A 23,551-nucleotide genomic window follows, 5' to 3' on the forward strand; every position below is an offset into this window, starting at 1 on the left:
CGCCTTATCTATCTATTTATCTACCCGCTCTTCTGGCCAAGGAAGCCCTGATTTAGGTGGCACGGATCCACCTTTTTTAGATCTGGATGAATGAGGCTTCAAGGGAGGATTTTATTCCATCTGTATTTCTTTTATTACTTCGCCGAACCATACCCCTGCCCCTTCTGCGGCATTAATCATCCTCCTTCCTCCTCCGAGATCTCTTTCTAATTCCCTGATGTCTTCTTCAGGCTGCAGAGCCACGAACATGGACACAATGCAGATCGAGGGACCGCAGGCAGCTTTCCACTGCTCAGCCCTGCCAAATTCTGCTTTTGGTTGCTGCTGAGCAGAGGAGCCGCAGGGGGGTTTCAGGAGCTGCCCCTTTCCTTGCAGACGTGTGTGTGCAGTGCTCTGGGGATGCTGTGGCATCCCGGTGGGTGTTGGTGGGTTCCTGCCCCTGGAAAATGCAATCTGCCACGGCCACATCCCCTCAGAACAAGGACCCTCCCGCGAGGTTTGGCTGACGTGGGAAGGGGACGCTGCCAGCTCCGCGGGGACGGCTCTTCTGAAAGGATTACACAGCTGAATTGCCTCGCAAGCTGTGAGCACCAACAAAGGATTTGGTTTTTACACTTGTTTTCAGTAGGACCCATTCAGCTCCGGAGCTGAAGATCCCCTGGATCAAAGTGCAGGCGGCAGATTCGTCTCTGCCCCCCCCCTAATTAAAGTTGGAGGCAGCGATCCGTACGGCTCAGCCTTCCCAGGGCTCCTGCCGGAGAAGCAGCTTTGCCATCCCTGCTACTTCTAAGCTTAAAAATAAAACCTGTCAGCGCCGAGAACTGCAACTTTTTCCCCGAAACACAAACAAGTGAGATGAGACGATGCTCTCAGCCCTTGCCATATATCACAGAGCTCCTTACACATCAGGCTCTTAAAAGAGGTTTTCCACCAGGGTTGACATGAACACAAACGGCCTCCTGCTGCTTTGCTCTCCTTGTCCCATCACTTCCCAGCGTTGGCTTGTTCTGTGTTTTTTTGTTGTTCTTTTTTTTTTTTTTTCCCTCCAGCCAGGGCTTTTTAAACTCGGAGTTGTTTCTTTAGGAGATGCTTTTCCTTGCAAGCACCTTGGGATCCTGGTGCCGTGGCCCTGGGGTGCTCCTTTCCCGGGGCATTCCTCTCCGAGCAATCGTGCTTGAAAAATGTCTTACACGCAGAGCTCTGCTGAATGGGAAAATGGTGAGTGGGTGGATTCAGGGGGAAATAAAGGGGTTTATTCTCGGTGCCAGTTAATGAAATTAGAAAATGGAGAAGAGCTTGCCTAATACACAGGGAAAGATAAAATATGTTTGAAAAAAAAAAAAAAAGAAAGAAATCACAATGCTGCAGTTCTCTCTAAATGTCAAAATATTACATTTTGGGGATGATAAAGATGGAAGAAATAGCTGGGTTTCAATTTCAGGTGCCACATCATATCTCTTCCCCTCTATAATTTTTATTAAAATGTGAATGTTCCAGGAAGTCATTATGCCGTCTTTATTATGTTTGCATTGGAAATAATGAGTTTATTTGAGGAAAGTGCGTAGAAAGGAGGCACGCGTGTGTCATCCCGGGGGGAGAGCGGGGTGGGCACTGCCCCTTCTGTCTGCTGGCCTCCTGGATTGCTGGATGTCACCGCGGGGAGGTGACAAACCCAGGACCCTGAGCAAGGCGCAGGGTGCGGAGCATCCTCTGCTGCAACCCCTGCCCCACGGGCCGGATCCTGAGCACTCTGTTTTTTCTTCTCCCACTGTCTCTCTTTAAGGGGAAGCGACGGAGCAGCGAGCTCCACCTGCTCCCCTTCCCAGCCATCTGCTCCCACACTCGGGCTGGGGCAGGAGATGCTGTTGCACACCAGGGCTGGAGGCTTGCCCTGGGCTCCCGTGCGTTTTCTCCTTTATTTTTCATTTCCCGTGCATTTTTGCCTTTAACGTGCAAATTTTGTGCTGTAGGAGTATCAGCAGCAAGGGAGAGCCGTCTTCCCCCTTTCCAGCAGAAAAATGAAGTGTTGAGACCCCAAGGTGGCGGACAAGAAATAAAAAAAATTGAGCAGCTCTGGCTCCCCCTGAGAATTTGGGTCTGTTTGAGGTTTTTATGGCAGGGAGGGTGATGGATTGGCTCAACCCCCCCAGCAGGTGGGAGGTTTCCTCCACATCAAGGCAAGGACCGTGGAAAGGTCGCCTTTGCCAAGGACTCCCTGTTAAACTTAGATGAAATTCGTGGCCCCAAGAGCCAGAGAAACTCAGCCTGTGGGTGCTGCCCTTCCCGTCTGGCTTAAAAGGGGAGCCCGTGGATGCCACTAATGGCATTAATGATCTGCAGATTCCCAACGCCTGAGAGTTGGCAGGTTTGGAGAGGAGGTGGATGGATTTCAAACCCCACTGTCTCCAATCCTGTTTCTTTCAACCCCCTTTTGGCAGCTGCAGCTTGGAGGGCAAACAGCAGACACGCTTGGAGCACCCACGACGCCCACTTGCAGCCACTTGTGAGCAATTAAAAGAGGCCTGGAGACACTAATTATTGCAGCTGCCAGCTCAAATAGCGGGGTGAGAGCTCCCTGCTGCCAGCTGGGGATGGGGACAGGGATGCTCAGCCACAGCCACCGACCTCCCTGCAGAGCAAGGCTGAGAATAAAAGGCTGGCTGCACAATGGGGCACGATGGTGAGTGTTTGGAGGGGAAGCTGAGCGGTGTAAAGACCTGATAAATTCCTATATATTGTGTTTGTGCTTCCTAGCACCTGGCCTGATGCTGTGTGCAGGGCAGGGGCTGATCCCTGCTGGTTTTGCACGGTGGGCAGGGAATTGGTGCCTCCAACTGGGATGGGAGGCACCCTGCACGGAGTGGGGACACCCCATAGCAGGCACAGATCCCTAATTACCCCTCCTGCTAATGGGAAAACCCTTCGGTGGAAGTATCTGTGGGTGAGGGCCGTGATAACACGAGTGGACAGTTGGCTGCTGACAACCCACTGAGTAAATCCTCGAGTCTGCTAGCTGCAGTATTGGCTTTTATGTTTAATAGCATTTGGAAATAAGTCGGGTGCTTCTATGAGATTCACTCGCACAATTAGAAGCCTGGAGGGATATAATTTTGTTTTAAAAGTCAAAGTGTTGTCATAAAAGCCTTTGGAAGAAGAGGGAGAAATAGAAATGTTTTAACTCTTTTTTTTTTTAGTTCTGAAATAAAAGTCTTTACACGGGATCATTTTGGAGCAAACTTTCCCATATAAAGGATCCCAGGTGCAGCTGGAGAGGTGATGGTGAGTCCTGTAAACCCAGCTTTAATAATTCCTGGCTTTATCCGCTGCAAAGTGAATAATGCTCTCTCTGCCCCCAACACAGACACAACCTGTGCCCTGGCATCCTGCAGCCAGCTCTGGAGCTGTTCCCAGCCCCCGTCTCCGAAAATTAGCCATAATTAGCTTTTCTGTGGCATTGCACCTCCGGGGAGCGGGAATAATTCTGTGAAGGGAGAGGGAACAGCCTGGTTTTGTGGAATAAGCTGAGGCAGCGTGCGGGGTAAGGGCTGGGTAGTCCTGAATTCAGGGCAGGCTTCCATAAATCAGGGATGTCCTGGGGGTTGCTGCCCCCCCCCTCAAATACAGGCTGAGGACCACGAGCTGTTATCCCCCTTGGAGATGCTGGCGATCCCCTGGGCTGCCGTTAAAGTGAGGAATCGCCAGCAGCCTGGGTGATTTTACATCTCTAATAGACGTATTGCCTTCCATTAGGGCTTCATCACTGGGCTCCCCGTGTAAGCACCACGAGAGCATCCATCACAATTAGCAGAACATCGCAGAAAGGAGACGGATGCGGGTGCTGGAGGGAGGCACGGGGCATTATTTGCCCCAGGGACTTGGACTCTTGGGGGTTTTCGGTGAAGTCCCAGGGCCTGGAGGCTTGCTGCAGCACGAGGCTCTCAGCTTTCATTAAATAATAATAACAAGGATAACTAAGAATGAGTTTCCAGCCCTCGTGCTTGCTGTTAAAAGCTAGAAATACGAACCCTGTCTCCGGAGCTGCAGGAACGTGGACGTGAGCCCCAAATCCCATTGATCCCCTGGGACCTGCCTGGGACTGAGAGGGGCTGGAGGAGAGGCTCTGCTTCCCCTCGAACCACCAGGGATCTGATTGCTGAGGATAAGGAGGGCTGTAAAAGAGAGGGAGTGCACCCACGGCAGGAAATTAACCGTGATTTGGGCCAAAATCTGGCTAAATCAGCCCCACTGAGTCCCCTACAGGGGACAAGAGGGGGTTGAAGTCTTGCCTGCCCAAGGGGCGTGTAGGATGCTCGATATGATGAACACTTTAAAAGGAACAAAATCTTTCCTTGGAGCATGGTTACTGCAGAAGAAATGCCCTTCTTCCCGTGGCCTTATCCTTCCCCTTGCTCACATTAAACAAATCAGGCTGGATTTGTGCTTCACGTGCTGGGGTATGGAGCGGGAGAGGCTGCAGAGCGGAGGTGCAAACAAGGCTGGGTGTCTGAGAGGGGATGATTTCACCAAGGCCTGGCTTTTCAAGGGCTTCCTTAGCAGGCAAAGCCCCAAATCTCCCAACGATACCGGGTTTCTGTATTTTTATCCCAGGTTTACTCTAATGATGCTTCTCTCCTGATCCCGGGGTCTGAGGGAGGGCAGCGAGAGAAGCTTTTCAGAGGCGATGCTAAGCCCCAGATCCCAGGCAGGAATATGAAACATTAAGGAGCAGCTAACGAGAGGAGAATTGAAAGGAGGCTTTTCCCAGCAGAGATGAGCGGGTTTGCGAGAGAAGCCCAGAGGCGCTTAGGAAGGACCCAGCAGGCAGCAGACGTGCGCGGCGTGGGTCGCATCCTTCCCCCGCCTCGCCTGCTCCCAGCAAAGCCCAGGGGCTGGCCATGGGGTTGAGTTTGGGAAGGGCTTGCAAAGAGGAGGCTGGCAGGGCTGTGGTGCAGCCGGAGCAGGGAGATGTGTAGAAAGATGAACTCCGTGCGTGACTTTTGCCTTGATTTTTGCATCGTTTTGGTAACCCGGTAATAGACTTCATCTAATCAGGGCTGCAGAGCATGGCGCAGCATCCTCGAAGCATCAATGAATAAAAAGCAATTAAAGGTCCCAAACCTGCTGATCTGCACCCAGCCTGCTCCCCTCCCACCCTTTCTTTTGTACGCCTGGCCCATTAAAGGAATTAATTGCTTTCTTTTCACGTCTGGAGAACGGCCGAGGTCGGACCTGAGCGGAAAGCTCCGATCCGCTGACTCCTCTGCCTTTATATCAGTGCAGACCCAAATTAGTTTTCTCAATGAGGCTTCCCTTCTTTCCAGGCCAATGAAAAGAAGAAGAACCAGGCCCTGGAGGAGGAAAAAAAAAGCCTCCCCCAGACAAACGGGGCAAGGGCAGAGCCCTGGCAGCAGGAGGGTGCTGAGCCCCTTGCCTGTGCAGGAGCCGGGCAGGGCTCACGATGGTAAATTTTTAATCAAAGGTGGCATTGCTGATGTCCCGGGGCTTGCAGCACGCTTTTATCTCTGCTGAAATGCTTGGAGCTGGAAGGATGCCCTCCACCAGATCGCTATGATTTATACATCTGTAGGCAGGGAGCGGTCCAGGTGCGAGCATCGCTGGAGCCGCTTCCCCCCCGCCTCGAAACGCTGCTGCCCACATCCACACCTCACCGCTGGCCTCCCATCCCCTTTTTCTCATTTTTTCCCCATTCTCCTGCTCTGTCTCCGTCACCGATTTCCTCGCTTTCCCTCTCGTTTTGACTCCTCTTCCCTGGTTGGGTTTGCTTGGCTGGGAAGCCCGGCTGGTGTAAGGGAATGAAGCATGAGAAATCGAGGCTTTATCACCCATAAAAACATTTGCGTTAGCATTCCGGGCTCGAAGCGTTCTGAAGTCGCTAAAAGTTGAATGTTTTATTTCCCCCTGTATTTCCATGTTAAAGCAAACACAGATGTTTCTTGCAGGAAGCGGTCCCACTTAATGAAGGGGAAAAAAAAAAAAAAATCAGAGATGCTTAAACTTGCTAAAGGCATCCTGAGGTCTCTGGGGGCCTGAGCATCCCGGCTGTCCCTGGTGCAACACCAGGAGCATCCCTCAGCCAGGACCCTGATCCCAGTGCTTTTGGGGTCGTTTTTTTTAATGATTAATTGCCATCTCTATAAAAATGTGTGCTTTGTTTCCTGTTTAAATTTGTTTAGCTATTTATTCTTGCTATGCCTTTCTCCCCTAGATTAAACGGTCCTTCAGCGCCCTTTAGCATGCTTGCTTCCCTTCCCAAAACAGCTTCTTTTCCACCCAAAACACCCCTGAGCCGAGACGGCTTATTTTGCTCTAAAATGCAGCCAAACCCCCAGCCATCGTTTGCTCCCTTCTTCCAACCCCTTGAGCCAATAAAGACCAAGCAGCAGCTTTTATTTAATTTTTTGCCTCTTTAAAAGCAAGAATATTTTTTCCCGTGGAGGTGGCAGCACACGCGGGCCAGTGCTGTGCTGGGAATGTATAAATAGCCCGGGCTGAGAGCACAGCACAATAGCTGTCACTCGACCGCAGCAGAATGGGGCCATGAGTGGTAGCAGATGAATTTCCTAAGCAACAAAGATCCTGTTTTCATGCAAATATCTCTTAGTAATAAAATCCAGGAGAAAAGAAAGACAGATAATGTGTTATATAAGCAGAATTATCTTGGCACAGAATGCTTCTTTCAAGGATTTTTTTTATTATTTTTTTTTTTTGGGAGACATCAGCAGCCTTTCAGCAACTTGATTTGGGCTGCGAGCGAGAGCGGTGGTGAATGATGTGCGGCGGAGAAAGTGCTTTAGTTGCCTACAAAGCGCTGTATGAATTTAACACGAGCAGCAGCTAATGCGAATAAAACTCAGAAAAAGATTCCTCGCCACAATAACACGGCCTTCCCTTCCCCGGAGGAGTTCGGAGCACTTTGCAAGCATCCATTAATTAAGCCTCAAAGGAGATCCCATCCCCGGTTTTACAGCCGGGGTGAGTTGAAGTGCTTTGCTCTAGTGCAACGCGCGTGGCATGGGGATGCACCAGAGCCAGGAGCCGAGCTCTCCCCACCTTGTTCCCTCCGTCTGCTGCTAATTCAGCCTCAGGCCCGAGGAGTTTTCAGCTTCACATCTCCAGACCTTGTCAGGCTGCTCAGAGGCTGATGCCCCACATCCTTCTTGGGGTGTTTCCAGCCCTGGTGTCACCAGGGGGCTCACCGCGATGCCCCTTCATGCTGCATGGAGGCGATTCATTCCCAAGCACCTCTCTGCTATTTCTTCTTCCATTTTTTTTTAAGCTTTTATACATTTTCAGGGGGATCTGCAACAAAACAGCTTCGTCTATAAATAAGCGTTCAATGCCACGACTTTGTACAGGTGACCTGCTCCGCATTGTGCGCGGTGACTTCTGCAAATAGGTTTGCTGGGGGGAAGTAGAGAGAAAATCCAGGGAAATCAGACAAGTCAACGTGCTGCTGAGCCTGGGGCTTAGCATCAGTGCCCCCCGCACCTGAAGCTCTTGGGTGTGTTTGTTTTATGGTGGTGTCCATGAGGGCACCTGCTTGTGCATTACCTATTTTAACTTAAATTCGTGCAGAGAGAATAATAATGGCCCAAGGCCAAGCCAAGAAGCTGAGGAAGAGGCCAGCCACGGAAGCAAGAGATAATGCACAGGACGGGTGTTATCACTTGTAGCCCTGCTCAGAAACATGCCCCGTGCATTGGCACATCCGCGCCCTGCGCCATCTGTCTGTATTTATCACACACTGCTTGGATCGCTGCGCTCGCTCCCCTCATCCCGGCACACGTGTTGCAGGAACTCGCCTCGGTCTGTTTGGATAATTTAATGTAAAAACCGATTGAGATGGTGGCTTTCGAGTGGAGCACTGCGTAAGTCCAAAAACATGGAATTGCAAACCCTGGAGGGATGCTTGAAACACAAACCTGCCTCTAGATCCAAAGCCCAGGTCCGTTTGCTTTTGAAATCTGTCATTTGGAAGCTGGGCCCTGATTTCTGAGTGTTGAGCATCCAAGTGAAATTCAGCTGCAAGCGCAGCTCTTGCTTGAATTTAAACAACCCCCCAAGCCCCTCGGAGCTGGGCGGCCAAAAGCACTGGGCGGCAGCCATTCCTCCTGCTGCTTGCTGTAATTAAGCTCCAGAAATGTAGGCTCTGCAGATATTTATTTTGTTTCCCAGCCTTTTCCTGCTGAAATCACATCCTGAGTTCTTCCACCTTTCCCACCGGCGACTGAGCCGCTCGGGCTCTCTCCAGAGGAGTCAGCAGGGAGATGGTGAGCATCCGGCCCTCCTCCTTCAGTCATCCCCCCGCTTATTAACACACTTGGCTCCGAGGGTGAGTTTTCCTTCTTGGAGCCCTCAGGAGCTATTGCCGGGGCTGTTAATGGAGCTGAAAGGTCTCTGGGGTGTTCCCTGGAAACACGCGGCTCCTTCCTGCTGCACGGGGGCCTCCAAGCAGCCGCCAGCAGGCAGATGGAGTCGGTCTGTTCCCTGCAAGAGGAGGTTATTTCTCCTTTCTAATAAGTGCAAGTTTGGGGTAGAATTGATAGATCTATTTACATTTTGATTTATATCCATTTATAATCCAAAGGCACAACGACGAGGCAGAAGAGGCCCCTTGGAAGCTTTGGCTGTAGCCTGTGGCCGGGTGAAGGAGGAAGGAAATTGATGGCAGAGAGGAGCAGGAGCCTCCAGTGGCAGGGAAGTGATGCTGCTGGTATCGCAGTCAGCACGGAGGAGGTTGTCATGGTGACTCGAGGTGTCAGGAGACGGCTCCGGAGCCCGCTGTGCCGGGAGCAGGGGAGCGAGACAGTCGTGGAGAGGGGCGAGGAGGGGAGAGCATCCGAAGGAGCGGAGAGAGGAAAAGGCAAGGGGCTGGGGGAGGGATGGAGAAGAGTCGCATTCAGCTGGGAGGTTTGCACTTGATTCCCTTCCCGTTGTGCATCCCGGATGAGACACGGAGAGCAGTGGCCGTGGCTCCCCGTGGTTCTGCGCCCCAGTGCCCTTCGCTGTGGCCCCATGCCCACTGCTGCTCCCCCCGAGCATGCAATGGGGATGTTGGTTCGCACCCAAAGTGCTTCAGCCCCCCCTCGCAGGCAGATCTTTGTAGGGACGTGCCGCCGAGCCCCCTCCGTGCCCCCTTCCACCAGCTCTAAATCTGCAAAGCAAACCCCAGCGAGAGCACTTTCCAAAGGCTGCCGGCGATGACAGATGTTATTTTATGGAACACGGCACCAGAGATGTGAAATACATAGTTCATAAATGTCAGGAGGAAGGAAGCAATATCCTGGATTGAGGTCGTTTGGCTTTTTTTCTCCTCTCTTGTGAAAGCATCCTTCCAAGTAAACAGCCATCCCCACCTGCAGGGAGAAGCGGGGTGCCTTGGAGAAGACGGCAGCACCTGGGGGAGACATGGCTGGAGGTGCAGCTCAGCCCAAGGTGAGCGGGACCTTTTTGAACCCCGCATCTGAGTTTTTGGCTGAGAAAGAGTCCGGGGATGGAGCTGAGACCTTCCTTCACCGAGTTCTCCAGGGAGGAGAGCATTGCACGTGTGCATCTGTAGGAAGAGGATATAGATGTGTGTTTCTATATATATTTAATTTGTACGCACATAAGGAGCTGCAATTAATTATGATTAGTAACAAGCCAGCAGGGTTTCCACCATCCCCCAAATATCTGACTCTCAATGCCAGCTTCCAGGCCTCTGGATGCTCTCATGGTCTGCGTGTGCCCGTGCTCAGCTTCGTTCATGCCCGGCCCTCCCGAGCACCCCGAGGCGATGAGCTCCCTGAGCAAGCAGTGCCCCTGCCCCTGCCCCTGCCAGGCAGGCTATTTCCAGAACCAGAGTTGACAAATCCCCCCCTGAAGCCAGCAGTTTTTAATACAAGTGTCAGAAAGCGTTACCGAAACGCCGGAGCGGTTCGGGGAGGCGCTGGGGAGGGCATGGGGACAGCCTGATGTCAGTCACATCTGCCCGCTTGTCTTTGCCGAGCATCCCCTGCCTGCTGAGATGCGTTTCCAGCCCGGCACGCTCTGAAGTGAGCAGATGTGGCATTTAAAGCTAATCCCCAGCGACCGGCTCCCTGCGGCTCCCCGCGCCGTCACGTCTGCTCTGGCCGGGTGCTGGCTGCTGCACCGTGCCCATTTCCCCTTCCTCATGGTCAGGAAGGTGTGAGATGCCACGGGGAGGGCGCTTGGGGCTGGCATTAGCAGGGGACAAAGCTGGGGTTGTGCTGGGGTTGTTCTGGGGTAATGCTCCAACCCAAACCATTCCCCTGCTCCGTGGGGGCTGAACACGCAGCAAGCTTGCACAAACCCAGCAGGCAGCTCCCATCCCTTCTCCTTCCTCTTGGCTTCAGATGTTGCACCCCCGTGATTTTGGGGTGTTGGTGGCGCTGCGCAAAACTGCGGGGAAATGTCAATTTTTTTTGTTTCGAAGGAGGGAGGAAAAATCTTAAATTTCCCTGTGTTCTCTCAGCAAAGCTACTTTTGTCTGGAAAATAGGCCAATTTCCACCTTATCTAATGCCTCCAGCTGTGATGTGAAAGGCTCGGAGGAAAAACCGCATCTCTCACGTTATCTCCTCACTGCAAAGTTTAATTATCCTCAGCTGTTCCGCCGAAATGTGCCCGTGTCCGGGCTCCAGGAGCTGTCTTTCCCCTACAAACCTCTGGGAGAAAAGCATTCATCCAGCACAGCCCCGTTCCCATCTCCTCTATGTGTGCCCTTTGTGGATATGCCAAAACCGGGCAGGAAAAGCTCAATTTTTTTGCCTGGTGAAGGATGGGGCAGGCAGGAATATTTTCCTTTCTCCTTTCCCAAATTCCTGTGATAGGGAGCATGATTTTCCTCTCTTGCTCCCCAGGCTCTGCGCGTTCTGTGCCCACATGCAGAGAAACCTGTGTGGGATCTGCGCGCAGTGGAGATGTCCATCAATTATTTATAGAAGGAATATTTTCATTTCGTTCTTAATTTATTCGCCAATAGCTTCGTGGTAAATAGAGGGAGATAAAAAAAGGGGAGATGTATAGATGCGGATGGAGATACTGAGTATCTCCACAGAAATAAATCCGCCGAGGAGGGGGAAAATGTTAGAGAATGTGGTAGGGAGGAGATGAGAGAGTTAGAAGAAATAAAAAGCTTTAATCTAAGCAGGGCTTAAATACACTTGCAAATGTCAGCTCCTTAATAGCTTGTCCTAAGTCTCAGCATGTTAGAAAATATAAATGATGGAGAGATCCTTCTCTCCTTCCCATTAGCTAACATCAGTAGCTTTATGTGTCTACATCTGTTCTCCGTGATTACAGCTGGCCTCTTAGGTGGCTGGTTTTGATTATGTTTAAGTCATTAATTTCTGTTTGGGTGAGGCTTCCTTCTTCCTCTCCGTTCATCTTGCTCCGAAGTCCTCTTATTTCCCCTTAAGAAATTGAATTCTTGTAGCTGATGCGTTGGGAAGAGCAGGGGAGCAATAAGGTCTGATGTGATTTTTTTTTTTTTTAGCGATCCACTCTGCTTTGGCACCACGCAATATTGCGTTAATGAAATATTTAATACGAACAATAACAGAGGAAATGGGAGGATTTTTTTTTTTTTTCCTAGGCTTCAGTTTAGCCCCTCTGCCTGACAAACGAGGACAGCGCTCCCAGAGCCTGGGGGACCTGCTCCAACCCCACAGGGGAAGACCTGGATGGGGATAAAAGGCAGGGAAAAGCTGTGGGGTTTAGTTGATCTGGTGCAGTGTTAAACTGGCTTTTTTTTTTTTTTTTTTTTTTCCCCCATTGCAGACTAATATTTTCTTCCTGGCTCTGTGTCGTTTTCTGTGTATTTGTCAAGGACACCGGTGTTTAGGAAAAAAACACCCGCCAAACCCTAAATACACACCACTTGAAAGACTGAAAGATCAAGATCTCTGTCATCTAAAGGAGTAAACTAACAGTGTGATTGCAGAAAGCCCCCGTGAGGATCCTATCTGTCATATCGCTGTCAGCTTTGTACTAAACATCCATTAAAGAGCATTTACATGAAAAACAGGCAATCTCCTCTCCAATCAGAAAGGAACCTAATCCTGCCAACAAATTGAAGGTGACATCTCAGGCGAGTCTGTCCCTTGTCAGCGCGATGAGCCCTTTTCTTCCCCAAAGTGCCTGGGGTGGGAGCTGCAGGAACCCACGGGGGTCTCATGTCCCCATTCCTGCTGGGGTCCCCCTTCCTCAAATTGTTCCTGTGGTCCCAGTTGGGTGAGGCTCTGCCAGTCCTTTACACCAGTCTGGCTTCTCGTCCCCCAAAAGGTTCTTCGCTGGATCCCAGATCTCCTTTGGGTGCAACCAAGAGGCTGAGGGTGATGCTCTGCGGGATTTCTGAAATTAAAGGATGTCATTAAATTAATGGGGGTCCGGAAAAGCTGTGGGATTTTAAAGCCATGCAGACGGAGCAATGCCCAGTGTCTGCAAGCTGAAGTCAAGCACGGTGTAATTGAAATTAAATCCACGCTTTTGGCTGGCCGGGTAATTAATCGTGGGATCCATCACCAAAGGTCAGGCGCCTGATTTGTTTTTAACAGCACGGACTGCAGGCTGTTGTAGCCGAGGTGGGAAATTCGGGGTGAATTTCTGTGGCCCTCATTAAAGCAGGACGTCGGGTGCGGTGTGGGCAGCGGTGTCTTCTGGCCTTCAAAGAGATAAATGTGTGAAATCCACAGCAATTATCCAGGAGTTCAATCTGGGCTCTGTCCGCTTTGGTCCAGGCGGTGCTGCTCATTGTCCCTCCCCATTTTCTGCAGGAAAGGAGCAGAAAAAAAAAATAAAAATAAAAATGAGCAATTTCTGACCCCGAGCACCACACCTGCCTTGGTGTTTCTTGCAGCCAGTAATGCCAGAAAGGCTAAAAAAAAATTAGGCAAAATTAAAATTAAAAAAATTAAAAAAAAAGGCAGGGCAGCACCGGGTGCCAGAGGACGCGATCCTGCACGGCACGGAGTTAGAAATAGCTGAGGAGAGGAGGTTTGGGTTCTCCACGTGGCTCCCACATGCGGAGAAAAGCAAAGCCACGCTCAGCACCGGCTCCTGCCCGCTGCTACCAGTTGTGGCCGAGAGCAGCTGGCTCGCAGACCTCCCGCGCCCGGCTCACGGAGAGAGAAAGCTCCAAAGCTGGGAGTCATTAAAGGGAATAAATCAGCCGCTAACGAAAATAGTTACAGCCGCAAACGAGGTTAATGCGCGCGCTGCCGACAGCCGCTGGCACGGGGCTGAGCGATTTGCTGTGTAATATCGGCAGATCGCCGTCCACCTCTCCCTTCCCACCAGGCCGGGGAGAGGTTTCCATCTCGCCAACAAATACCAGGACTTTATAGAGCACAAATTATCCTGGGTGGCTTTTGTGTAGTCGCGATGACACACGCGGGAACAGATTTCCAGTACGATGGGAGGCTGCGGGGGAAACGCGCAGGAAGCTCTTCCCCCGAGGAGATGCTCTTAAAAAACTCAATGTGAAAAATCTGCCGGGAATCAGGGCGAGGCCGTGGCCAAATCCAGCCCAAATTCATTGCTGGGGGAGCCGCTCGGGGCAGCGCCAGCCTCGGAGACAAGGCTCGCTGTGCAGGGCGGTACCTCTGGGTTAGCGGGGAAAGGTGAATGAGCAGATAGGAAATTAGAGGGGAAAAAATAGAAAAATAGCAAATTTTGTAAATAGAAATAGAATAAAAATAGAAAATTAGCAAATTTTCTAAATGGAATAAAATAGAAAAATAACCAGTTTGTTTATTTATTTATTTATTTAGAACATTAGCAAATCGAAAATTTGAGAAAAGGAGAATTACCAAATTAGAAAAGGTAATTAGGAAATTAGGCCGGAACACCAAAGGGCCTCCGCTTTTGTCATTGTAATGCCTGAGATTCATCAACCCCTTTGGGGAGAGGAGGCTGAGAGAGAGTTTTTCCCACCAGAGCACCGGCCTTACAAGCAATTTCTTTCCTTTTCCCTTCTTGTTTTAAAGCTGCCCCTCTCCAAATAGCACCTTTGGAAACGCAACAACCAATCCTGCCTCTTACTGCTTAAAACTTTTAAAGATGTTTTCCTCTCCTGCAGGAGCTGGGGTGTTGAAGTTGCTTCCTTGGACAAATCCAACATGAAAATCATCCAAACGAGTTTTCTTGACTCGCGCGCTGCGAGGAGGGCTCATAATTTCATCACATCTGGGATGTTTTCACGGCAGCTTTTCTCGGGGTTGGAAAGCAGCCATTAAATCCCCAAAGCCTCGTGCGGGGAGGAAGCCGGGGGGGGGTTGCTGGGTCCCTGCTGCGAGCTCCAGAGTCGGGAATTACGCAGCTGCGCCATGGAAAATGGGGGATTTCTTCCAGCACCTCGCTGCTCCAGGCAGGTTTTTTTGCTGGGAAATGCTGAACAAGCACCATGAGCACTGATTTTGAGCAAGCTGGGACTGTTTGTCCCCTTCCTGTGCCCCTCTCCCAGTTTCCTATGTCTTGAGCTCCCCCTCTGCCCAGCAGTGCCATAGACACGGAGCAAGTTCTGCCTGGTGCAGGCCTGGGTCCTGAACGTTTTTTACCATGAAAAAAAAAGAGAGAGAAAATTAAAAGGAGCAAATATTTTAATGGATGTGACAAAACTTACCCAAACAAGCAGCATATAACAATTTTTCCCCCTGTTTTTCTGGGTGCTGCAAGTGGGATGCTCGTGGTTCAGGTGCAGGTCCCTGGAGATGCAGCTGGGTCAGAGATCAGCCGAAATTTCCTTAGGCACAGATTCAGCAGAAGTATTTAAGGAAATGTTGACGTGCCGTGGATGAGGATGCTCAGCACACGCGTGGCTCCTTGCAGGGTCGGGGGGGAGGCTGCAGCACTGCAAGAGCAGCTGCCTGTTTGCATCAGGCCTCCTTGGCACACCAGGATGTTAATGTTCAACATTTGGCGTTGGATTTTCTTCGCCGCACATGCTCAAAAAGAAAAAAAAAAAAAAATCTTTTCTCTGTGTGTGCAATCAAGGAAACTCTTCTCTGATTAACGTACAGTATCCTTGGGGAAAGGGAAAAAAAAAAAAAAAAGAGAGAAAGAAAACAAACAGAAATTGGACCCAAGATCTTTCCACATAGCGCTCAAGGCAAACAAATAAAGGATGATAGATAACCAAATACAAGGGAGGAAATTGTGCTCTTCTCTCCTCTAACAGCACCACAAAAGGCCCATCTCTCTGGTTTCCTGGTAATTACCAGCCTCTCTGTCAGTGGGTTACCTTATATTAATTAACATTATTTATTGCTGTTGGCAGAGTGACTGCTACAGTAAATCAAGCAATTAGCAGCCTCGCATATTGCACTCGGAAGAGAAGTAACCAGGTGCCAGAAAGGATTTACTTTCTCCTTCATGTTTTATTCAGGCTCTCCACTTTGCCTTGCGTTTCCCGGTCGCAGCCACCAGTTGCTCCAGGAGAGGCGGCGGAGGGCAGGGATGGAGCAAAAGGACCTACACCAGCTGGTCCTGGTGCCCCCATTTTGGCCAAGAAAATTTCAGGGTGGCACCAAAGAAGGGTTTTCTCTCCTCTATGGAGGAGAAAAAGTTCCCAAGTTTTCCTGCTGTTGGTGTTTGTGTTGGGTTTCGATGGCTTGCAATAAATTGGAAGAGAAACCTGGCTGAAAGGCTTGGACCAGCGGCATCTGTCCGCCTTGCTGGGGTGCTCGGTGTTGGGATCAGCTGCAGCACGGCCCCGTCTCTGTCGGGATTTGGGTCCCTGTCTCCGGGCTGACCCCATGTGATGGGGAGAGTCGGAGTCTGGGTGTCACTAAGCTGCCCTGAGCGGCCGCGTGCTCTCGTGCTGGGGGCTTGGTGAGAAAATGCAGAGAAAAGAAAGGGGAAAACCCATGCAGGCATCTAAAGGAGGCTCTTGGCTCGTTAAAGCAAGGCCATTGCAGCTTGTTGTTAATTACAGAAAAAAATATTGCAATCCTTGGAGGAGATGGCAACAGAGGGACTCATAAAAGCCACAATAGGAGTTTGAAACATTTTCTGCTTTTCATTTTCCTTTTCTTTCATTTCCATTACTTTTTTCTTCCCTGCTACATAAAAATCCTCCCTGAGCTTTGACTTCTGCTTTGGCCCCCAGGAGCAGGGCGCAGCAGCCACAACCTGGGCTGCTTTTAGGTGGTCCCACAGGTGCTGAGCATCACGTTAATAAATGAAGCATCAAATAAGAAGCCGAGCTTTTGGCCAGGGCATGTTAAGCCTGTCCCAGACCCTCCCATATCCTCACTGCCTTCCTCCCCTGCTAAGAGATGTGGCTGTGCTGCTGGTTTTTGCCATCCCCAGCCACCCAGAAGCATCATGAGCTCACCCCATGCTGTCAGCACCAGAGCCCAAGGATGCGATGGAAAAAGCCCAGAGCCCAAAACCTTTCCTTTCCCATCTCCTGCTCCCTGTGTGATGCTCTGCAGGTGAGAAACACGCTGTCCTCAGCCAAACGCCTGCCCTCGTGTGTTTCTTTTTTTTTTTTTTTGAGCAGTTTCCTGAACGCTTCTCCAAGAAGTCCCGCAGTGAAAGGAGTGGTTTCCCTTGGCTCCCTTCCCAGACCTGCCCAAACAGAAGGATGCTGACCTCAGGCTGTTAAACACTTTGATGTATGGCCGTGTCTCCTTAAGTCGAAGATCCATATTCTTAAGCTAAGCTGCCATGACACGGGGACGTTATGAACTCCCCGAACCAACCGAATCCTACAAATGAGCCATTAGTTGGCTGCACGGCGCATTGGCTCCGTGTGCCCGAGGGGGCTCCCGTTAAATAAGATAATCGTTGCTGTCCACGTGCCCCCCGGGCTGCTGCGTGTTCATTTTAATGCCATTTGTCTTGCCCCCCTGCCCCCCTTTCCAAGCACATTGGCCAGAAAATCCCCACACAGCCCCGTCAAAAATGGGAGCAAATTTAAGGAAAATCTCAGCCTTTTGCCAGCACCCATCAAAACCTGACTGTTGTTACTCGTGATGGCAAATACCCCATCCTGCTCGTGGTGTCTGTGCTCGATGTGTCTGATGGGGGGACCAGTGTGGTCCTGAGGAGGTGTGCTGGGGTCCTTTGTGCTCCCAAATGTCCTCGGAGCAGCAAAAAGACCCCTTTCTGTGCTTGTGGCTCTGTGCTCCGAGGAGCCACGTGGTGGATATTGAGGAGAGCATCGCAGAGAGGTGCCCTGGGGAAAGGAGCAGCGGGGAGTCTTAGCCTAAAAAAAATTAAATAAATTAAAAAAAAAAAATGGAATGAAAGCTCAGAGAGAAAAAAAAAAAACTGAGCAAAGCGTAAAAATGACAAAATTCATCATATAAAGGGGTAAACTCTCCTGCAGGAAGCCCAGCACGCAGCAGGTGCCCCGGAGGGGATTTGCACACCCGCCGTGTTCAGGCAGAGCTCCTCGCCTCTCCGCCGCGTGCCTCTCTCCGTGCTCCAAATGTTTCTGCTCCCTTGGCAGATCTCATCTGTCTTGCAGCATTGTCTGCGTGCAGAAGTGTGAAAGGGAGCCCAGAACTGTAGAGAGAAAAAACTTGGGGGTAATTTATTGCCTGGCAAGGGAGGGAGGAGGAATCCAGCTCCCGAGAGCGGCGTGCGTAATTACGGTTTACTCTGTGACCTCCTCTGGAGGCAGCTCTCAGCAGCCTCCTTCGAGGAAACTTGGGTCGTTTGTAAATGGAAGCAAAATATTTGCTCGAAATGATTGTTCTTTAAGGGGCTGTCACTGCAGCATTAGTGATGAGAGCTCCAGGAAGGAGGCCCTGTGTCTGAACACATCGAGATGCGCAGGGTACGTGGGCGCAGGGCATCCATCAACCACTGTTTAGTGGGTTTGCTTTTCACCGAAAAGGGAACTTTTTGCCACCGTTTTCTTTTGGCTTTTTTGTGCTCCAAGGCCAGAAGGACAGAAAGCAAAATAACCCAAAATGGACCAGAAAAGGCCGTGCTGGGTGATGTAGTGAGAAGCTCCCATTTTCTGCTCATGTTCCTGGCTCTCCCAGGAGGGTGAGGAAGCAAGGAAGACCCCCGACAGGCTGAGAATTTGCCTTGATTTTGTTCTCATTTATTTGTTGCCAGGATTCCTAAAATACACGCTTGCACAGCAATTAAATTACATTTAATTTGATTAGAGTGAAGCTGAGGGTTGCACTCCTCTCCCTCCCTGATGGAAGGAAAAGAGAAATGAAACCTCTCAAGAAAAAAAACATGACTTGGGCTCAGAAACGCAAAACCCCCAAATTTATCTAGATGAAGAAAAGGAAATGTAATGAACTTGAATTGGGCAGGAAGCCTAGAGAGAGAATCAAAAGTTTGGGGGATTCATCGGAGGACATAATTGCAACATGTATATTGATTTTCCAGAGATAAGAAAACAAATGTTTGTGGAGATTGGATTAGTTTATTACATTTATTTCCCCACAGAGTTGATGTTTCTCCATTAGGAAAAAATGCCATGTTCTTAAATGCATTGTTTGTTTTTTTCCAGAGATGCTTGTTAAGTTATTGCCTGATCCCACTGGCTCTATCTCCTTGCAAATTGGTTTGTCTGGAAGGACGTTACCCTTCAGGCAGCTCATGAAGCATCCTTTTTTTCCCCTCTTTTTTTTCCTTAATTGTTTGCATGAGAGGGCTGGCATCGCGTCTCACGGGGAAGAAAATCCTTTCCTTCAACTCGTGCCCAAACCTCTCGTCTGACGAGGAGAGAAACTGGGGCAAATCAGCCCCGGGACAACCTCATCCGAGAGGTGAAGGCTTCCTTTTATCCGTCAGCGTGATGGCTTTGGCCGTGTAAATTATTCAGCGTTAATCCTGCGTGCTCCTAAGTCTCCTGGTAGCTGCTCGGAGCTCGCTAATGCTGCTGCTTAATCACAGCTCAGGCGCTGCTTTACATGGCAGCGAAACAACACCTCCAGCTCTGCCTGATTGGGGTTTAAGTTCTGATTTCTCTCCGAGCATAATCAGGCCTGAATGGGAGATTTTTACAGTGACAATTAAAATAATGAAAGTGAACTTTAAATGACATTCAAACACCGTCACCTGCTCCCGGCTCTCCGCTCTCTCCCCCCCCTCCCTCCCCTGCATGTTGGGAGCTGCAATTTGGAGCATCATTCAGTGCGGGGTGATTACAGCTGCAGCTATTCAGCGCCTCGAGCTCCCATCCTACAGGCTGAAAGGAAACGTTTTCAGGTGGCAGGACCTGCCCCTGCGCCCGGTTTCCAGGAAAGCTCAATATTTTGAGTGCATGACGGGGCCTGAACACTTCCAGGGAGCTGGAAGGGGTTCTGAATTAGTTTTCTCTCCGTGGCATTTACAAATTGTAATGAATACGGATTGTGTTTGCGGCGGATAATAGTAAGGGGTTTATTGATTCGCAGATCATTATTTTATTATACATCCAGATAAAGGCAACCCATGGAATTACTCACGCGGCCAGGGTCAGGGGCTGATCCAAAGCCTCTTTTTATCTATTCCATTCAGATTTGGGGATTTTGGAAGTGAAAGGTGTGCACAGAACAGCCCGGTGCCACCCGGGCACTGACATCCTTCTGCAACACCCATGGAACACTTTTAGATACCCTGAGTGTAGGGTTGGGGGTCGAAATCGGGCCAAAAACAAAAAGAAGGGTGTCCCTAAAAGAAAATGTGAAGAAACCACTTTTTTTTTTGTTTTGTTTTGTTTTTTTTTTTTTTGTTTTCCCATGGGAGAAGGTAATTGATTTTTTAATCCAGTGGGCTAGTTACAAAGCTACGTTTCTGCAGGCAAGTCTTCTGTTCTTCTTTTCTGTCTCCTGTTATAAGGAAGACGGAAGGATCAGGAGGGAGGGGAAGGTTCCCCATCAGTATTTCGAAATGGAGATGTACTACAAAAGTTGAGAAATTGGGGGAAAAAAAGCTAAATTTAGGGAACAAATGTGCTGAGAAAAAATCATTCTGATGGCAGAAATTGCAGGAGGGTGGTGGAAATCCCTGATCCACCCAAATTTAGCAGCTGAGGCTGAGAGGGGGAGCAAGGAGCCCCAGAGCAGGGCGAGCTGAGGGTGCTTGGCTCCTGGTTGCTGCTCTGGTTTAGCTGCCGGCTCCATGAAATCAGCTTTCAGCCTGATGTTCCCAGCCCTCTGTTTTCTTGGGGAATGGAAACCAAATCCTGCCCCCCTGCCTCGCCCCTCCAAACCCTGCAGTGATGCACGGAGCGAGTGGTTTTCCTCTGCCTCCTCCAGATCCCTGCTCCCCCCCCAAATTTTCGGGGCGTGCATCTGGCTGATAAGGAGGGGTTGGAGCAGTGTCTGCAGCAGCTTTCCCCAGCCAAGGAGCTTTGCCAGGAGGGACAGGCAGCGTTCACAGGAGCTGGCAGCCAAAGCAGCCCAAGTCCCGAGCCCCTGCTTGCCGCACACGAGGAGCCTGACACCGTGGTGCAACCCTGAACGCAGCAGGGCTACCGAAAGCAGTGATAAAATTCAAGTTTGGGAGGAAGATGCTGGTGGGGCGGTGATGTGGCACCTTCACGCCTGTCTCCTGGGCATTTCACAGCAGAAGCAGGAAAGAAAACCCCGATTTGAGAGTGGTCCAAGAGCAGCAGCAGGTTCCTGAGACATGAATGGGAGGGATGTCTTAGTGCTGAGCTCATGCCGTGTTTTCGTACCTCGTGTCTCTGCCCCCTTCCCATGCGGAGCTGCTGCTGCCGCCTTTATCTTGGGCTCAGCAGGAGGGGGCTGCCAGGCAGGAGCCTGGCTTGGATCCCTGGGAATCTCCCATCAATCTGCTGCTTGCAGGTGATAAAGCCTTTGCTCGGATGTTTCCAGCACGTTTCGGTTGTGCTCTGGGAGCTGCAAGGAGCCAAGAGCCCTGCTGCTGCCAGATGCAGCGATTTATGGGGTGTTTGCAGCATGACACCCCTTGGCTGAGGGGTTAGGGTGAGCCAAAGGGTTTTGGGGACTCCAGGACATCACAGCACCGTTGTGGAAGTTGTTTTGCCCCTGCTCAGGCTTGCAGCTGCTGGAGCCACACGCTCCCCGTCGCACCTCACCTCCTCCTGCATTAGGATTCCTCTCCAAGTCCCGCCTGCGCCTTTGATTTTGGTGCTCGCTCCTCGCTGGGGACGACACGCTGTTCTGTTCATTTGTTTTCTGATAATCTCCACCAGTCTCCGAGGCTTCCTCGCCCCCCGCCGCAACTGCTGGCTGCTAATTTCCATCCAAATCAAGCGCGGCGCGTGGCTGCTCGGCGCTCAGGCCCAGCTCTTCAGCGCTTAGCACCGATTGCTTTCCCCAGAGCCAGCAGGCTGCTTGCTGAAGGGCAGCTCCAGAAACCTCCTGTGTGCCCGAGGGGACATCCAGAGACGTCCCCATAAACATCAGAGGATCGGCTGAGTCCCAGCATCCCATCCATTTGCTCGGGGGCTGAGGGATTGTGTCTGCTACGAATCTGTTTTGTCTCGACATACCTGAGTATCTCATTTTTGTGCGCCCATAATCACATTTCTTAGTCTCCGTTTCTTCTCTTAAGGATCTTTTTTTACGCTGCCTTGATGCCGTGTTTGTGCTGGGAGCTGGAACCGTCCCCAGGGTGTCTTGCAAAGCCTCGGGGAGCTGCAGGGCGCAGGTGCTCACGTGGAGGTTCCCAAACCTCATCCACTGCGGGGAGGGAGAAGCACGAGCAGTGCAGGATGTGCCTGGCAGAACAGACCCCAAAGCACACCTTTAAATAGGATGCAGGGTATTTCGAGGCCATTACCTTCACTGGGGGGGGACAGCGTGTGGATAAAGGTGTACTTGTGGCAGGGCAAAGGCTGGGCACGCTGCGTGTCTTGGGGATGCGATGGAAAGATGAGGGCTGACAACACAATCTGGTGTAGGCATCAGAAATCAAGGCAGCACCATTGCCGTGGCCTCCTATCTGCAACCGAGGCAGCTTTGCAGCTCTTCACTTCTAATTACCCACGGATAATAAGTGAATACAATAGTGAAGGATATCAGAATAATTTACTGTTCATCAAAGTAAAAAAGATTGGAATCGTTCGCCGTCGGTATATCCATTTCTGGAGAGAGGATCCTACCCCAGAGACCTTCCAATCAGCCCCTTCTGACAACTCCTGCCAAAAACCCGTTACAGCTATTAGCAACAAAGTTATTAGCTGGTAATTAACTCTGTAATTAACTTCATAAGTGACTTCAGCAATCAATGCTGAGATCTGGTGTGAACATGTTGTTTAAGCACGGGGAGATCTCTGTTGGATGGCAGTGGCAGGAGGATCCCTGTCCTGGATCGTCCTGCTCGGAGCAGGGATGTGATGGGATTTTGGATGAGTGAAATCCCCACGCGAGGCCTTTCCTGAGCACCTCGTGCTTCTCAGCCTTGCAGCCACCAACACGCAACCCGACGTCTCTTGACGAGGCTTTGAACCAAAAATCCTCACGACCGAATTCTTTGCACGAAGCCCTGAATCACTCCTTCGTCTTCGTCTTCAACAAAGATGCTGTCACCTCCTGATCTTCAGGCCAATTTTCTCTCCAGTCTGCCTTTCAGCATAACCAGGCACTCCAGCTCGAGTGGGTTTTATCCCCGAGTTTCTTTCCTCCCCTTCCCGTCCCCTTCCCTCTCCACCCACTCGCTCTGCGACTCGCTCGAGGACGCCGCAGTCGCGGTGCGTTAACGCAGCCCCCAGAGCTCTTCTGTCTCATCACGGATGCGGAGGGAAAGGGAACGGATTCGGCATTTAATAGAGCTATCCTCAAGGACACCGAGGCAGCTATTCAGGAACGATCAAATGACAGGTTTGAATATCAAACAGCAGCCCTGACAGCCAGGGAATCAGACATCTCTTGCCGTACACCTGATATCCTAATCTGAAATGAGAATCTCGGGGGAGGCGCGTCCTTTTCAAAGGGTGCTTTTTAAAAAAGGGGGAAAAAAAAATAATAATGGTAACTTTTGCTTTTGCCTTCAGAAGTTTAACAAAAGTGCATCCATTCAGGGAAATCATTTATCTGCAGTGGCAATCAGCTTAAATACGGCCCATTATCAAGCTGCCTGCTACTGTACATCAGCGGGCGCTGTTACGACACGCGGCTGAGTGGGGATAACATGCTCGTAATTACTCGTCTTTGGAAAATAACCTCAGCTGACGAGAGGAGGGGCAAGACGGGAAAGCAGATAAAGCCAGGGGAGGCAGGGAGCAGCCGGGAAGGGATTCACCTGGCCCTACCTGGTGGCTTTGGCTGCTGTGGTCCCTTGGGTCACACATGGACAGCATCGCCCCAACGCCATCCCTCCGCTCCTCCAGCCTTGGCACAGGCACCCAATTACCTTCAGCCCACGTCTGAGCAGCCACAACCTTTCTCATTTCGAAAAAAAAAAACATGTAAGCAGGGCTGTATCTCTATACCCTATATGTATATTCCTTGATATATAACTTAATAAAAGTTTATGGACCCAGGATAAGGAATCCACGCTGAATAGATGAACCGGGATTGAAATATGGTCCAATTAAGCCTGTAACGGGGCTGGCTTTACTTTGAACATCCTCCAACTTGAAA

General features: G+C 50.6%; 2 long non-coding RNA genes across 2 annotated transcripts; both read left to right on the forward strand.

Moving 5' to 3' along the window:
* Window positions 1-2,333: 2,333 nt before the first annotated feature.
* On the forward strand, window positions 2,334-10,775 carry LOC137845268 (uncharacterized). The gene is made up of 2 exons (XR_011090148.1): window positions 2,334-2,680; window positions 6,734-10,775. It is a non-coding gene; the product is annotated as an uncharacterized lncRNA (long non-coding RNA).
* A 5,137-nt stretch (window positions 10,776-15,912) lies between these two features.
* LOC137845269 (uncharacterized) lies at window positions 15,913-17,612 on the forward strand. The gene is made up of 2 exons (XR_011090149.1): window positions 15,913-16,456; window positions 16,525-17,612. It is a non-coding gene; the product is annotated as an uncharacterized lncRNA (long non-coding RNA).
* Window positions 17,613-23,551: the final 5,939 nt, after the last annotated feature.

This window comes from Anas acuta, chromosome 27 (assembly GCF_963932015.1).
Source record: "Anas acuta chromosome 27, bAnaAcu1.1, whole genome shotgun sequence".
In the NCBI taxonomy this organism is placed as follows: domain Eukaryota; kingdom Metazoa; phylum Chordata; class Aves; order Anseriformes; family Anatidae; genus Anas; species Anas acuta.